Genomic DNA, 16,542 nt, shown 5'->3' on the forward strand with positions numbered 1-16,542 from the left:
AGGTAACAAATATACATTTAGCATGGCAAGTACACTTAGGCACACCTAGTTAATGCACAAACAAGTAATTCAAGTAGTATGCATATGATGCATGTCTGTCCTATGGCTAATGAGTCTCATCTGTCAGTTATCAATACAACCCGATAAGTCCAGTTTGCTAAACCATTAGACTGTCCCCCGCCGTGCATCCCCAAGAGTCTATGCATAGTTTTTTCTCAAATAATTAATATTGATCAATGGGGGTTAATATTCCCGAGAATTTATAAGTCCCCGGTTACCCTTACGTTGTAGGGTCAACAGAGTATCGAGTTTTCGACTTGGTACCGTGGTGGCAAGCTATGGTACTTTGTCCAAGGAGTCTCGTATCTCAGATCATTTAATTAATCAAGTCAAGTATCACACATGATATCATTCATTTGATTATTCAAGCCAATTATCATACATGATCATTCGTAACATCTCATAACCAATTCATCACTCTTCAGCTTTACTTCACCTTCAAGTTATCCCCATTTCTTAACTTCATCTGATTTATCAGGTTTAATACTACTATTTATGACGAAAAGAATGAAAATAGAGGTTCAGAAGTTTGAAACAGAGTTTAAAACCCAAAAAATCATGTTTGCTAGAAGAGGGGCCATGCGTACGCGTGGGAATGTAACAAAATGCAGCTCGCGCGCGCGTCCCCTTGTCACGCATACGCGTGAATGAATACTTCATGTCACGTGTGCGCATGGGTCATGCGTACGCATGGACACGCTTGCTAGTTCCTTACGCGTACGCATAAGACCAGTCGCGTACGCATTGCCAAAAATCCATGCCATGCGTACCCGTGGGCCACGCGTACGCGTGGACGTATGTTCTTTAAAAAAAACAAATTCAGTAGCAAAGCTGTAGAATTGTGAAAAAACCAGTTTTTAGGTATAATCTTCCAACACCCATAACTTCTTCGATTTAAAATATTTTCCACCCGTTCTTCGAATGGCATAAACTTCATGAACCCAATTTTCACTTTAAAACAAGTTTGAAACAAATTGAGGATCTGAAATCAAAGTTATGCCTCGTCGAAGTTCGGCTAAAAACCAAAGTTTGCAAAACTCCTTAACCTCCATTTCATTGTTTTCTTTCATTCACAAATCAGCCATTTCACACTTGGAATCAACTCTATTACATGTTATACCCCAGCCACATGATCTCTCACTGTTTCTTATCATCCATCACACAACAACATAGCTCAATTCCACACCTCAATAATCTCTTTATACATTTAATCAATGTAAACATAACCACATCATCATCAACTCAACAATTATCACATTATTGTCCATACATCCACAATTACCATCACATATCCATCTTTCACCATAAATGTTAAGAACACTACACATTGTATATTTTCATGCGTTTCAACTTATCCTAAGGTCATCTAGCCTAAGTTTTCACAGAACATTATATATTAAATGCAAGAAACCTAAACTATACCTTGGCCGATTCCCACGTAGCGACCAATGCAATTCACCCAACACAAACACAGCCTTAAAGCTCAACAAAATACTAATGCCCAGCCTCCACCAAATTTCCAACGTCCACAATTTCAAACTCTAATTATTTATTCACAACCTAATACACATTCATAAAACATATATAGCCAATTTAATACTCAAAATATAAATTTAGTAATTTAAATCGAATTTATGGTATTCTCACCTTATCCAAGCTTCATATAAGCAAGAGTGAACGTTTTTCTTAAGCTAATTGGATCCTAAAACATCAAAAAGTAAAGAAATTCAATACCCTTACAATATTTTCGAAAATTGGGAAAAAGGAGTGACTGAGAGTGATTAATGGCTTACCTATAAAATTATTTCGGTAGAAACATAGAGCTCGATGCGATGGATGCGTGACCGCAAATGGTGCGGCAATCGGAACTCAGACGAAGGAGTTACGGGATTTTGAAATCACCGCAAGGGTTTCGGGAAATTAACTTCTCTTCTCCTCTCCCTGTTATGTTTCAGCACTGTTCTGCTGATTGACGAAGAAGAGAGGTTTTGGTTCATTTAATTGCTGGGCCGGTTGAGCCCACAGGCCCGGTTTGGATCCGGTTCGGCCCGTTCGGTCCAATCTTGGACCGTTTTCTTCGAAATTAATGTCAAAATTTTCGTTTTCATGAGCTCTATTCTAATTTAATATAATATTCACATTTCTAATTTTTTTTGTTAAAAACTAATTTATTGACTAATTATTTACTAATTTAACAGGGTTTACAATCCATTTAGAGATATGACTATTGAACTGATCCATTTGGTATTTCGTACCTATATACAATATTTTGCCACTATATTTCATATACTACTCTCTCTCCGAACCGCTTTAATCAATAGTTTATTGGTCCAACTGTAGTTCAATCGAAAAAATTATTTTATAATAAAATAATAAATAAATTATAAATAAACATTCTTAAATATAATTATAGTCTAATATAAACTTCAGACAACATCCAAATTCAAATTTAATGCATTACATGAAATAACAATGTCAAAAGCTCGACAATATTTCTTTTTTATAGTAGAAGTACATTCATCAAAATGTAATGACAATGTTAAATTAGTGGTTATGTATAGACCCAACAATAATGTCATCAAATAAAAATGTACCAGAAGTAGTATTTCACTGGCACTTTTTAATAAGTCTTTATATATTTTTGCTTTTATTTTATCCTATTTCAGTTACCTAAATTTTACAATAGTTGATTGTGATTTTCATTTTGTTGTGTTACTTGTAATAATAATAATATAAGTTGTAAATGCTCATATACGATCTTTTAACTTCAACAAAAACTTCAACCCAACTTAATCTCCTGAGCTAAATCCTGATGAAAATGCAACTCATGATCTTTCGATCATATCCAACTCACAGGAAAACAGATAATGCCAAGAGATTTGAAAGACTCACAACCAAATCTATACATCTTATGAAAAATAATTCAGAACAAAGATATAATTTCATTATCAATTTTTTCTTTGTTGTTATCTCAAACAAGACTTATCATGGAGAAGGTTTGGCACTCTTTATAGCAAGCCATATGCTGCCACTTAAGAAAGATGGTATAATTGGTGAAGGGCTTGGTCTCTTGAATCCTTGCCACCCTCACCCAGATGAGTACTCTTTTGTGGCGGTGGCACGACAAAAAAAAAGGGTTAAAATGGCGGTTTTTTAAGGTAATTACGGCGGTTACAACCGCCATTATTGCCGAAAATGGCGCCTCCAAGAAACGCCGGAATTCTGGGCGCCATTCTGGTTATTACGGCGGTTTTCTGAAAACCGCCGTAATAACCAGTGGATAATACGACGGTTTTTTGGCGGTTAAAATGGCGGTTTTTAACCGCCATTTTAACCAAATAAAACGGCAGTTTTGTTGTTGTTTAAAATGGCAGTTTGTAACCGCCGTTTTTACCTGGGTTTAATGGCATCCTCCTTGTTTAAAATGGCAGTTTGTAACCGCCGTTTTTACCTGGGTTTAACTCCTCGTTTAAAATGGCATTTATAACCGCCGTTTTTACCCAGGTTTAATGGCATCCTCCTCGTTTAAAATGGCGGTTTGTAACCGCCGTTTTTACCTGCATTTAATGGCATTCTTTTCGTTTAAAATGGCATTTCTAAACGCCGTTTTTACCATGGTTTAATGGCATTCTTTTCGTTTAAAATGACATTTTTTAACTGCCGTTTTTACTATTATTTTTATCTTGTTAAATAAATAATTTTTTTATTAAAATTCCACAATAACAAAATCATAATCTATAGACAAAATATTATATAATTCAAAAGTATTAAACATAATATATGATTTTTTAGTATTACAAATAAAAAGTAATAACTCCTATACAAAGTATCAAACTAAGAAATATTGTTAGTTCTATTACATTGGGAGTTTTCCTAGAGATGCTCAACAAATTTGCTACAGATCATTCCAACATTTTCATTGTTCATACTCATCATCACTGTAAGCTCAACAAATTTGATTTTTTTAGTCAACTCATCATCATCCTTAAGATTTTTATCTAGGCCTCCATTTGCATCTCGTCTCCTTTTTGCAGAATCAGCACTGCCATTGCTGCTTTTATCCAACTTGTAATACTCATTAATAGTATTTTCAATGGTTTCCAGTATCTGATCACCATAATTGCTTACCTTGGCCCTGTGTTAAACAGAAACATCTGTGAATGCCGACTCAGTTAACCAGTACATTTGATTAATTCGTAGAATGAACTTACTTGCTCATGCCATTGAGTTCAAGGAGTTCTTCCTTTGTTCTTAGTACTTCAACAGAGAATTACTATATATATATATATATATATATATATATATATATATATATATATATATAACAGAAACAGCAGCTCATCAGATGCTTAGCATTCAAAGACAAAATTTCAATTGAATTAAACTATTCATAATCCATTACTGCACAAGATTAAATGAGCTCTATACAGAGAACTTGTGTAACTAACCATAATACGTGGTGAGCCAAGACATTGTCTCCAGATTCACCAAGAATAGTTGCCCGCAGCAACCGCAGTGCTGAGTATAACTTTGCTGAAAGATTCTGAAATAAAGTTCTATCAAAGACAATTCAAGACAGATTAGAAAATTGAACAAAAAGGACCGTAAAGAAAACCCATTATATACCATGTCAACTTGAGTTTGGGGCTGAGCAGGAGTATCAATTTGATGACTATTTTGTTTTCCAGATGTCAGAGATCCTTTAGTTGGAGTGAACTCGTACTTCGGTAATTTTGATGCTTTTATGGACGATGGGAACCTACAACATTTCAGGATGCTATTAAGTAGGAATATAATGCTAAGAAAGAGTGTGTTGTAGATGTTAAAAATGAGGCTAGAGAAGGTTGAGACAAGAATTCAAAGTAACTTTGATGTATCAAGCTAACAATATCTGAGTGCTAACAGAATTGGACCCCCAAAATTCTGACTGACAGATTCAATCAAGAAATAGCTTCATGAGATCGACAAACCTCCATATAATTCTCTGGCCCCCCAGCAACAGGTTGCGGACCTTGGGGTCATTTACCTGCAAATTTAAGTATTGGCATTTTAGCCTTTAGCAATCCTTATCAATACAAAGCACTTGGAAAAGAACAGTCAAGCATATAAGAAAAGCATTTACTGCACCACACAAACTGGATAGTAAATAAAATAAAGCAATATGTTGCAATTTCCAACAGACAATTATATTTACAAAACAAGGAATGCGATTACTGGAGTACAAAACATTTTCCCTAATGCTTAATCACACCAAAAATGTTGCATATAAGGTAAGGCATCCATGAATAAGTATGGAATGAAGATAAGGAGAAATAGTGTCTTTACATGGTACCTAACTGAGCTACATTAGCATGCTGCTTTACTAATTTACAAAAGGCATCTATACTCAAAATCAAGGACGCTTCCTTTTCCTGCAAGCAAATGACAATGCATAAGCACCTAATAATTTACCATAATGAACAATTCAAGGTCAACTATGAATGAGACCACCAGAAACCTAAGCAACAAAGAGAAAGAACCTTCTCAAAGTAGTATATAATTACAAAAAGACTATATAGATCCAAAAAAGCATCCACATATATGCTCAATCATCATCTATAAAATACAACAGCAACATCACAAAAGATCAATGAAAATTAAAATACACAAAAGAACCAGCATTCTTTGTTTTTTTAACCCGCCACAAAATTAGTGCCATTTTGACCAATATTTTTTGTATTGAGACCAAATACCAGATTTTGAATCAACAAACCAAAATCAAACTCTAGGTAATCAAACTCTAGCTTGTATATGAGAGCTAACTTGGAGCATCAAATAATGAATCAGCTAGAAAGGTTAGTAATGACAAAGAAATCATAATAAATCAGCTAGAAAGATTAGTAATGACAAAAACCTTGGAGATTGGAGAATACTACATTAATATCAACTTATCGAGATTGGAGAATACTACAAGTAATCTTCTTACCTAGAATGGTACTTATCAGAAGCTGCTCCCATCACAAGCTTCTTGATATTATGCTTGCAGATAAGTTCTACAATCCCTTTTTCAATGCAATCCTTATCAATAATATGCAGTTTCTCTGCCTCTGCCTGTATCATAATTAGCCAAAGATCAAAGAGTTTCACAAACCATACTGCCTATGCAATGAGAGAAATTTGAAAATACTTACCCCCATTCTCCTGCAGATGAGAAGATAGTCATTCAGAATATTATGCATGCCTTGTTCTTCATTTTCTTGATGTTCTTGAACTCGATGCTCTCCGGCTGCACTTTCTAGAAAATTAGCACCCACTAGAGACAAATAAATTGTTAAGTTAAACACCATTTTCATTTCTCAACAACAATATAACAAAATGAGGAGGTTAAGGAAAACAAATCAAAGAAAAGGATCAAGAAATTGGATGATACAAATGTTGCTTCAAGGTTATTATGATATAAATTAAAAAAAGGTTCTGGCTCAGTATAATAACAACCATAGTAAAAGCTATAATTGAACCCTGTCATTTTATTAAACACAACATAAGCATTCATTCACACAGCAACGAAAATACATTTATTTTTTAAATAAAGAAAATCTAAATAATTACAGTTAGACAGTTAGTTGACTTAGCATTATATATGTCAATCTTCATATTCAAACCTGATCGGGACCACTACAAAGTCGGCATTATAAACCATAACTCGGCAATTTACGTTATTATTCGGCGTTACAGTCACTGGTCGGCAATCAATGTCATTTATTGGAAAGTAACGTTACAAATCAGCTCAACGGACTACTTCACAAAATGAAACGTCTAAACTAACATTCACCCTTATTATTGCTCTTGAATACGGGCAATAAAGCAGGAACGTAACCAACTTATACACTATCATCTATAAAAAGGTATGATCTTCTATTCTAAAGGAATAAGAAATTCTCAATACTAACTTAAGATTCGGAGTGCCTTTGCAGGTATACTCCCCCCTTGTTTCTTGCTCAAAGCTCTACGTGATTCACTTTTGGAGAAAAGCTCGGCTTATCACGGTACTTGAGAAGTCGGCCCCGAAGGTAATAGCTCGGAACCAACTTCCAGAGACTAAGCTCTCCTTCTCCAGGTATCCATACAGGAACAATTGGCGCCCACCGTGGGGCCGAGAATATAAAACTCTCTTCCTATATTATCGGCCTCAAATTTCCCATCTTGAAGTCATGACTGAACAACCTCCACCCTCGCCATCCGAATTGCTCCGGATGGTGACCGAGTTGCGACAAGTCGTGGCTGAAGAGAACCAAAGAATGGCAAATCAAATCGCCAACTTGAATAATGCTCGAACTGAAAACAATGATCGACAAGAACGGACAGAAGAAGCCGAGCAGCAGTCAGGGCCAACACATGTCTCAGACACTGCTCGGAACGAAGGGGAGCAGCCCGAACATAATGAAGATACTCAGAAAAACATCGGAGATGACGATCAGGAAACCTCCCCTGGACCATTCACGGCAGAAGTGATGAACTTCGTGCTACCCCGAAGGTTTACCCTGCCAACCACCTTAACTCCGTATGATGGGTTAGGTGATCCGAAGAAATACATCAAAAAGTTCACCTCCATAATGATAGTAAACGGTGCATCTGATAAAGTTTTATGTCGCTGTTTTCCATCTTATTTAGACGGCCCTGCACTTGATTGGTTTTGTTCTTTGCCTGCAGGTTCTATCTCTCGATTCCGAGACATATCAAAACCCTTTGAGGAACACTTTGCTGGATCCGCCATCTACCTCCACGATTCCGATTACCTGAACACAATCAAGCAAGGCCAACATGAAAGCCTCAAGGACTACATCACGCGCTTCACAAAGATAGCCATAAGCATACCTGACCTCCACCCCGAGGTAGAACTGCACGCCATCAAAAGTGGATTAAGACCAGGAAAGTTCCAAGAAACCATTGCTGTGGCCAAACCAAAAACTATGGCCGAATTCCGCGAAAAAGCTAGGGGACAGATTGACATTGAAGAACTTCGACAAGCTCGGAAAACAGAAAGGCCTCACTATAAGGACGACGACAAGCCACGGGACAGCAAGAAGAATTTCAAACCAATCCCACGATATGAGACCTACACCAAATTCAACACCAAGCGCGATGACATCATCAAGGAGATCTTGAATTCGAAGTTAATCAAGCCACCACGAAAAGCTGGCAACTACCCAGATTCAAAAGGCACAGACCGCTCGAAATACTGCTCTTTCCACCAGAAGCACGGACATAATACCGACGACTGCATCATCGCCAAAGACCTGCTAGAGCGATTAGCTCGGCAAGGTCATCTGGACAAATTCATCGGCGGACACATGCAGCGGCGACTATCTGCCCCAGGAGATCAGGGCTCGGCTGCACAACATAACCGAGATAGAGACCGACCAAACCATAACCATCCCGAATTACCATCACGTACAATTAACTGTATTTCCGGAGGTTTTGCAGGTGGAGGAGCCACAAGTTCGGCAAGGAAAAGATCTTACTGAGCTATCCTCTCCATCAACACCGACCAATCGCCACCTACATCTCCACAGATAACATTCCAAACAGGCGATCATGACTACAGCATAACAAATCTGGATGATCCAGTCGTAATCTCCCTACAGCTCGGAGATCTCCTCATTAAAAAGGTGTTGCTCGACCCAGGCAGCAGCGCCGATGTCCTCTTTTACTCGACCTTTCAGAAAATGAAACTGAGCGATAATATCATCCGACCCTCCACTGGTGACTTAGTAGGATTCTCAGGTGAGCGAGTCCCGGTAATGGGATCTGTGTGGTTACAAACCACACTTGGTAAGTTCCCTTCATCAAAAACTTCGGACATTCAATACTTAGTTGTTGATTGCTTCAGTACCTATAATATTATACTTGGCCGACCTTTTTTAAATAAGTTCGGTGCTATAGTATCTACAATTCATCTCTGCGTTAAGTTCCCTTTGCAGGATAACACAATTGCAACCATTCATAGTGACGCCCGAGAGGCCAGGGAGTGCTACAACAATAGCCTCAAAAAACCTCATCGTAACACAAAGGCCCAAATCCACAACATCGGCAACATTAACAACCAACACATGTTGGCAGACCTTGATCCTAGAGCAGGAACACTGGAAAGGCCAACCCCAACAGAAGACCTGGATAAAATCTACTTCACAGAAAACACGGATAAATTTACATACGTCGGATCAACATTATCTTCAGAAGAAAAATCTTCGTTCCAAGCATTCTTACAACAAAATGCCGACCTATTTGCATGGACCCCAGCCGATATGCCAGGCATCGATCCATCCATCATATCCCACAAGTTAGCATTAGATCCATCTATCCGACCTGTAGCACAGAAAAGGAGAAACCTCGGACACGACCGAAAGCAAGCTTCCCTAGAAGAAACCAAGAAGCTCATCAGCGCGGGCTTCATCCGAGAAATCAGATTCACAACATGGCTGGCGAACGTCGTCATGGTTAAAAAACATAACGGTAAATGGCGCATGTGCGTTGATTTCACAGATCTCAACAAAGCATGCCCCAAAGATTCCTACCCTTTACCATCTATTGATTGTTTAGTTGATAATGCCTCTGGTTTTGAGAAACTTAGCTTTATGGATGCATATTCTGGTTATAACCAGATCCAAATGCATCAATCCGATCAAAACAAGACAGCTTTTATTACTGAATATGGAAACTATTGTTATAAAGTCATGCCATTTGGCCTTAAGAATGCAGGTGCAACGTATCAACGTCTAATGGACAAAGTCTTCGCCAAACAAATCGGCAAGAACGTTGAGGTCTACGTTGACGATATGGTCGCCAAGACAAAGATCGGCAACAACCACCTTGACGACCTCACAGAAATCTTCGGGCAACTAAGACAATACAACATGCGGTTAAATCCCGAAAAGTGCGCATTCGGGGTTCAAAGTGGTAAATTCCTCGGCTTCATGCTCACTAGCCGAGGTATTGAGGCAAATCCTGAGAAATGCCGAGTAATTTTAGACATGACAAGCCCACAAACCATCAAGGAAGTCCAGCGGTTAACAGGGAGACTTGCTGCACTTTCTAGATTCTTGCCCTGCCTAGCTTCTAAATCATCATGTTTCTTCCAAACCTTAAAAACAAAAAGAGCTTTTCAATGGACTGATGAATGTGAACAAGCATTTACAACCTTAAAAGAGACTCTTTCAAAACCACCAATTTTACACACACCCCTACAAGGGGAGCCACTATTATTATATTTGTCTGTCACTAACTGGGCTATAAGCTCTGCTCTTGTTGCAAAAAGGGAACAGAAGCAGCTCCCAATCTATTTCACCAGCAAGACCTTACAGAACGCAGAGCTCCGTTACCCGACCATTGAAAAGCTAGCACTCGCACTTGTCTTCTCAGCCAGAAGACTCCGACCATACTTTCAGAGCCATGAAATCCATGTTAGGACAGATCAACCTTTACGACAAGTACTACAGAAACCTGAATTGGCTGGCCGACTAGTCAAATGGTCGGTGGAACTGTCAGAATTTGACATCAAATACGAAAGCCGAGCATCCATCAAATCACAGTTCTTGGCCGACTTCATTGCCAAGTTCTCAGTCCCAAAGATAACTGAAGATTACATTGAATGGTCTTTATACGTCGACGGATCCTCCAACCCACACGGGTGTGGCGCAGGTATTATAATTGACGATGACCACGGCAACGTCATCGAACATTCCCTCCACTTCTCATTTAAAGCAAGCAACAATCAAAGTGAGTATGAAGCACTAATTGCCGGCCTTACACTCGCTGCCGACCTTAACATCACCGAAATTAAGGTATACTGCGACTCCCTCCTTGTCGTCCAACAGGTAAACAAGCTATACCAAGTAAAAGATCCCTTGCTCTCTAAATACCTGGATGTCGTCCAAAATTTACTTTCAAAATTTAACAAATATGAAATACAGCACATACCAAGGGAGAGTAACGGCCGAGCTGACATTCTGTCTAAACTCGCCAGTACTCAACCAGACAGGTCATCATTTTATCAATCAACATTACTTAAACCGAGCATTGAAATAACCCATGTCTTAAGTGTGACACAGGAAGCAGACTGGAGATCTCCATACATACAATATCTCCAAACAGGGATCCTGCCAGGCGACGTCGGACACACTCGACAGTTTCGACGACAAGCTTCCTTTTTTACAATTTATAATAACTGCCTATATAAACGAGGATTCTCTCGTCCACTACTTAGATGTCTTTGCAGATCAGAAGCAGAGCTTGCGCTTGCGGAGGCACATGAAGGGGTCTGTGGAACACACCTCGGAGCCCGAAGTCTACATTCAAAAATCCTCAGAGCTGGATTGTACTGGCCGACTATCAGGCAAGATTGTCACACAAAAGTCAAAAATTGTGTCAATTGCCAAAAACACAGCCCGATAACACATCTCCCGGCCGAACTCTTACACTGCTCAGAGGTTAGCTGGCCATTCAACCAATGGGGAATTGATATCCTCGGACCTTTCCCCACAGCTGCAGGACAGGTAAAATTCCTTGTAGTAGCAATTGATTATTTTTCCAAATGGATAGAAGCACAACCTCTAGCCAAGATTACATCACAACAAATTCTTTCCTTTGTTTGGAAATGCATTATCTGTCGATTCGGCATTCCTCGGCACATTATCACTGATAATGGTCGCCAGTTTGCCGATCAAAAATTCACATCATTTTTGCAGAACTTAAAAATCAAACAGCACTTCTCGTCAGTAGAACACCCACAAACAAACGGGCTAGCTGAAGCCGCAAATAAAGTCATATTACACGCGCTAAGGAAGAAACTGAACGATGCAAAGGGTCTATGGGCCGAGCTTATCCCAGAAATCATATGGGGGTACAATACAACAATTCACTCAACCACAAAGGAAACACCTTTCCGCTTGGTCTACGGCTCAGACGCAATGATACCTGTGGAGATCTCCCAATCCTCACTACGCACAGAATTGGCCGACCTAACTACACAAGACAAAGCTCGGCAAGCCGAACTTGATCTCATTGAAGATCTCCGATCATCTGCAGCAATCAAACATTTAGCAATGCAACAGCACATCGCCCGTAAATATAATCAAAGACTACAACCAAGATCTTTCCAAGTCCACGACCTAGTACTCAGAAAAACAGAACAAGCTAGGAAACCTACAGCGCATGGCAAACTAGCAGCTAATTGGGAGGGCCCTTACAGAATCACAAAAGTAATCGGCAACGGAGCTTATCGACTACAAACATTAGAGGGTAATGATCTCCCTAACACTTGGAATGTATCTTCCTTAAAGTTATATTACAGCTAATACCAGGGACAGGCAAGTACTCTTTTTCCTACTACCAAGATTTCTCCCACAAGGGTTTTGCTTGGAGAGGTTTTAACGAGGCTAGCCTACCTGGGCCTTTAAATTCAAAGGTCTTACATTAATAAAATTCCCTTTTCCAGTCAACATTATTCTTTACTTTTTCAAAATTTCTCAAAAATCAAAAGACCGATCTTAATTATATCCGACAAACATCCGATCCAATCTCGGATTCCGACCATTATATCAGATAAATATCCGATCCAATCTCGGATTCCGATCATTATATCAAACAAATATCCGATCCAAACTCGGATTCAAACTATTATATCAGATAAACATCCGACTCAATCTCGGATTCCGATCATTATATCAGACAAATATCCGATCCAAACTCGGATTCAGACTTTTATATCAGATAAATATCCGATTCAATCTCGGATTCCGATCATTATATCAGACAAATATCCGAACCAAACTCGGATTCAGATTGCTACATCAGATATATATCCGATCCAATCTCGGGTTCAGATCATTATTTCAGATAAATGACCGATCTTACTCGGATTCCGATCTTTTCGGTCACCAAAAAAATCAATCCAAGTTGAATCCAAACCCAACTCAATCAGATAAATGTCCGAATTAAACTCAACGAATCCTATGATTCAAATATCACCACATACCCGACCAATTTCTGTCATTAACACAAATATTCTCATACTTACAAATCGGCTTCCAAACTAGCCAAACTACCACATTTCGATTAAATCTCATGGTATTTCACCATCTCAAAATGGCACCATTACAAACCAGATATAAACCCAAATATCAGCATCATATTATAGTCATAGCATGCAGAAACAATAACTAAACAGAAATTTCCAAGTTTGTTCCTCAAACACAGTAGCAAAACATAAGTTAACAAGTTCAAAAAGCCAGACTCATGGTCAAAATATGTCTACAAACTACACATTTTCATCTCCTTGCTCAGCAGCACCATCATCTTCAACCATAGCACCATCCTGCACTATTTTGCCTGGATCCATTGCCGAAACATCCACCTCCGGAGCCAGAAATTTAACCTGAAGAACAGCCCTCTCAAACCCTTCAAGGAAAGAATCAAGAATTTCTCCCTGCTTATTTTTCTCCACTTCCTTCAACCGAGCAGTAACCTCAATCATACGAGTACTCATAGCAGATAAGTCAGCTTCTTTCTTCTTTAAATCCTCAACATCTTTGGCATAACTCTCCTTCACTTCTTTCAAATGCTTCTCCACATCACATAACTTCACCTCCAGCTCAGAAACTTTAGCAACCTTTATAGCCAACTCTTCCTTCAAACTCGGATCCTCCTTTTTCTCAACAAACTTCCGATGAATTTTCTCACGACTCCGCCCTAAACTCGCCAACCGAAGGCCCACAACCTGAAAATCAGCCATTATCACAATTTTCCATAAAACCAAAACAAAATTCAAACACTATAGCTCAAGAACATAAAATACCTGCATATACTGGTCAATCGCCACATCCCCCACCTCTTCCGCCAAAATAACATCGGACGGGGTCTGACACACCTCATCAGCAGTAACCATGAAGGGATAATCTTTTCCCCAGAGAGAAGACCCCTCACTCCGCTCCACAAAATCATGTAACCTTCTCTGATTATCATAAAAACTATGAACCTCTTCCACCAGAACATCATCTTTCTCATCTTCAGAAACGTCTGACAAATCCACCACACCGCCCTTCCTTTTCCTAGCAATAACCTTTCTCCTCCCCGGCTTTGGTTGATCAACCTCACCCACACCTACAACTTTCTCAACTTTTGACGTTGAGCCCTCCTTATCCAAGTTTTTACTTCTCACACGAGACCTCAGCTCCGCCGCAGACACACCAGGATATTTTCCACCTGAAAACAAATAAAAACAACTTCTCACCAATGCATTTCAAAGACCGAATACAAAATTAAACCAAACAAGCTCACCTAAGTAATCCACAACAGCCTGTTTATTTTCCTCCCACTTCAACAACTCAAATACCGAGATCAATTCCTTCCTATCAATAGCTTCAATAAGATATTCAATAATACACTCATCCCTAGGCTTGATAAGCTCCGGGCCGAGTATATTATTTGGCTCAGAACACCACCAAATCGGAAATTTCTCTCCCAAATGCTCGTCCACATAAAAAGGAAAATCCCCCTCAACACTCCTTACCTTCAAATACATTTCCTTAAATTCCTTAAACGATGACTTATACAGCTTAAATATAGCAAACCTCGGCGAACTATTCAAGTTCACCCACCCACCTTTCCACACACCCTTCGCTTGAAAAAGCGAGAAAAATAACTCTACAGATGGCTTTTCTTCCAAAAAATCCATCAAAACCTCAAATGCACGAAGAAAGGCCCACCCATTAGGATGTAATTGAGAAGGAGCACAGTTCATCTGCTTCAAAACCTGACATTCAAAATCACTAAATGGAAGCTTAACCTTCAACTCTTCAAGCACACAACTATACATAAAAAAGTATTCAAAACCCTCACCCCTATGAAAAACCCTATCACTTTCAGAACAGGGCAGCAGCTCCAGTTGAATTCCAGAACCAAACCTAACAACTTTACTTTTATCCACCTCATCTACAACTTCCTGATCCAAGAACAATGACACACGATTCCTAACATCTTCATTAACCCAATCATATGACCAATCTATCCTCTCTTTTTTCTCCTTCTCAAAACCCATCAAATGGCAACCAAACAGAAATAGAAGAAGAAGAAACGAAACTCAATGAAGAAGCAAATAACAAAAGTTTTTTCACATACCTCTTTTACTCATTCTCTTCTTTGAAAAAACTCCAACAGCCAACCTTATCTCACTAACCCAAGAAATGAAGACACTGCACTAAGTGGATTTCCAGTAACAGTTTCCAAGGAGTTACAATAACCCCTTCAGTAACAAAGTCCACTCAGTCACCTCAACCGCCCAAAGAGTAGCCTAGGAAACGACAGCACACTTAATGCCATCATTACTTCTCTCTCTACATTTAAAAAACTGTTCCCTATTTATTTATTTTTTATTTTTTAACCATTTTTTAATAAAACAACTTGAGCTGGGGGCTCCAGGTCCAGCACATTCGCCGACAAATACACAACCGCCGACTTATGCTTCATTTAAAGCTCAACCTGCTTCATTAAAACATACTCTCAGGCTAAGCTTGGGGGCTATGATCGGGACCACTACAAAGTCGGCATTATAAACCATAACTCGGCAATTTACGTTATTATTCGGCGTTACAGTCACTGGTCGGCAATCAATGTCATTTATTGGAAAGTAACGTTACAAATCAGCTCACCGGACTACTTCACAAAATGAAACGTCTAAACTAACATTCACCCTTATTATTGCTCTTGAATACGGGCAATAAAGCAGGAACGTAACCAACTTATACACTATCATCTATAAAAAGGTATGATCTTCTATTCTAAAGGAATAAGAAATTCTCAATACTAACTTAAGCTTCGGAGTGCCTTTGCAGGTATACTCCCCCCTTGTTTCTTGCTCAAAGCTCTACGTGATTCACTCTTGGAGAAAAGCTCGGCTTATCACGGTACTTGAGAAGTCGGCCCCGAAGGTAATAGCTCGGAACCAACTTCCAGAGACTAAGCTCTCCTTCTCCAGGTATCCATACAGGAACAAAACCCGTTCACAAAAAGGCAAGAAAGGGAAAAAAAAGAAAAAGAATAAGAAAGGCCTAAACTGCCATTCTCATAAGCAACGAATCAGTAATGCAGTCATTGTGAAAGAGAAACAAACGTATAGAGCAGTCAACATTAAAGAATACACATCACCTTGCATTGACACCTCACAACTCATTTCATACTCTGAAAACAACATGCCAATATCACATTTAAAAAGTGAAAACAATAAAATTATGTTTTTCGCTTTCACTTCCTCTTTTAGTTTTTCCTTTTCACAATTTTAAAAACATTGAAAATGGAAAGAAAGAATAAAAATTTAAACTAAAAAGTCCTTATAAGATTGGATGAAACAGATTATACCTGGAGGAGCATATCCAATAGTTCCCTTTAACACAGTTGTGCTAGATTGATTATGAGGATCACCATTAGTCATTGAGAGAAGTCTTGCTAGTT

At 38.9% G+C, this 16,542-nt stretch overlaps 1 long non-coding RNA gene and 1 other non-coding gene across 2 annotated transcripts; both read right to left on the minus strand.

The window, feature by feature from the left end:
• Positions 1-3,827: 3,827 nt before the first annotated feature.
• Positions 3,828-4,333, minus strand: LOC112736075 (uncharacterized). The gene is made up of 2 exons (XR_011878971.1): positions 4,272-4,333; positions 3,828-4,195 (listed from the first exon to the last, which is right to left on the minus strand). It is a non-coding gene; the product is annotated as an uncharacterized lncRNA (long non-coding RNA).
• A 168-nt stretch (positions 4,334-4,501) lies between these two features.
• Positions 4,502-5,643, minus strand: LOC112735552 (uncharacterized). The gene is made up of 4 exons (XR_011878976.1): positions 5,393-5,643; positions 5,031-5,086; positions 4,687-4,819; positions 4,502-4,603 (listed from the first exon to the last, which is right to left on the minus strand). It is a non-coding gene; the product is annotated as an uncharacterized protein (transcript).
• Positions 5,644-16,542: the final 10,899 nt, after the last annotated feature.

Source organism: Arachis hypogaea, chromosome 3 (genome assembly GCF_003086295.3).
Source record: "Arachis hypogaea cultivar Tifrunner chromosome 3, arahy.Tifrunner.gnm2.J5K5, whole genome shotgun sequence".
In the NCBI taxonomy this organism is placed as follows: Eukaryota; Viridiplantae; Streptophyta; class Magnoliopsida; order Fabales; family Fabaceae; genus Arachis; species Arachis hypogaea.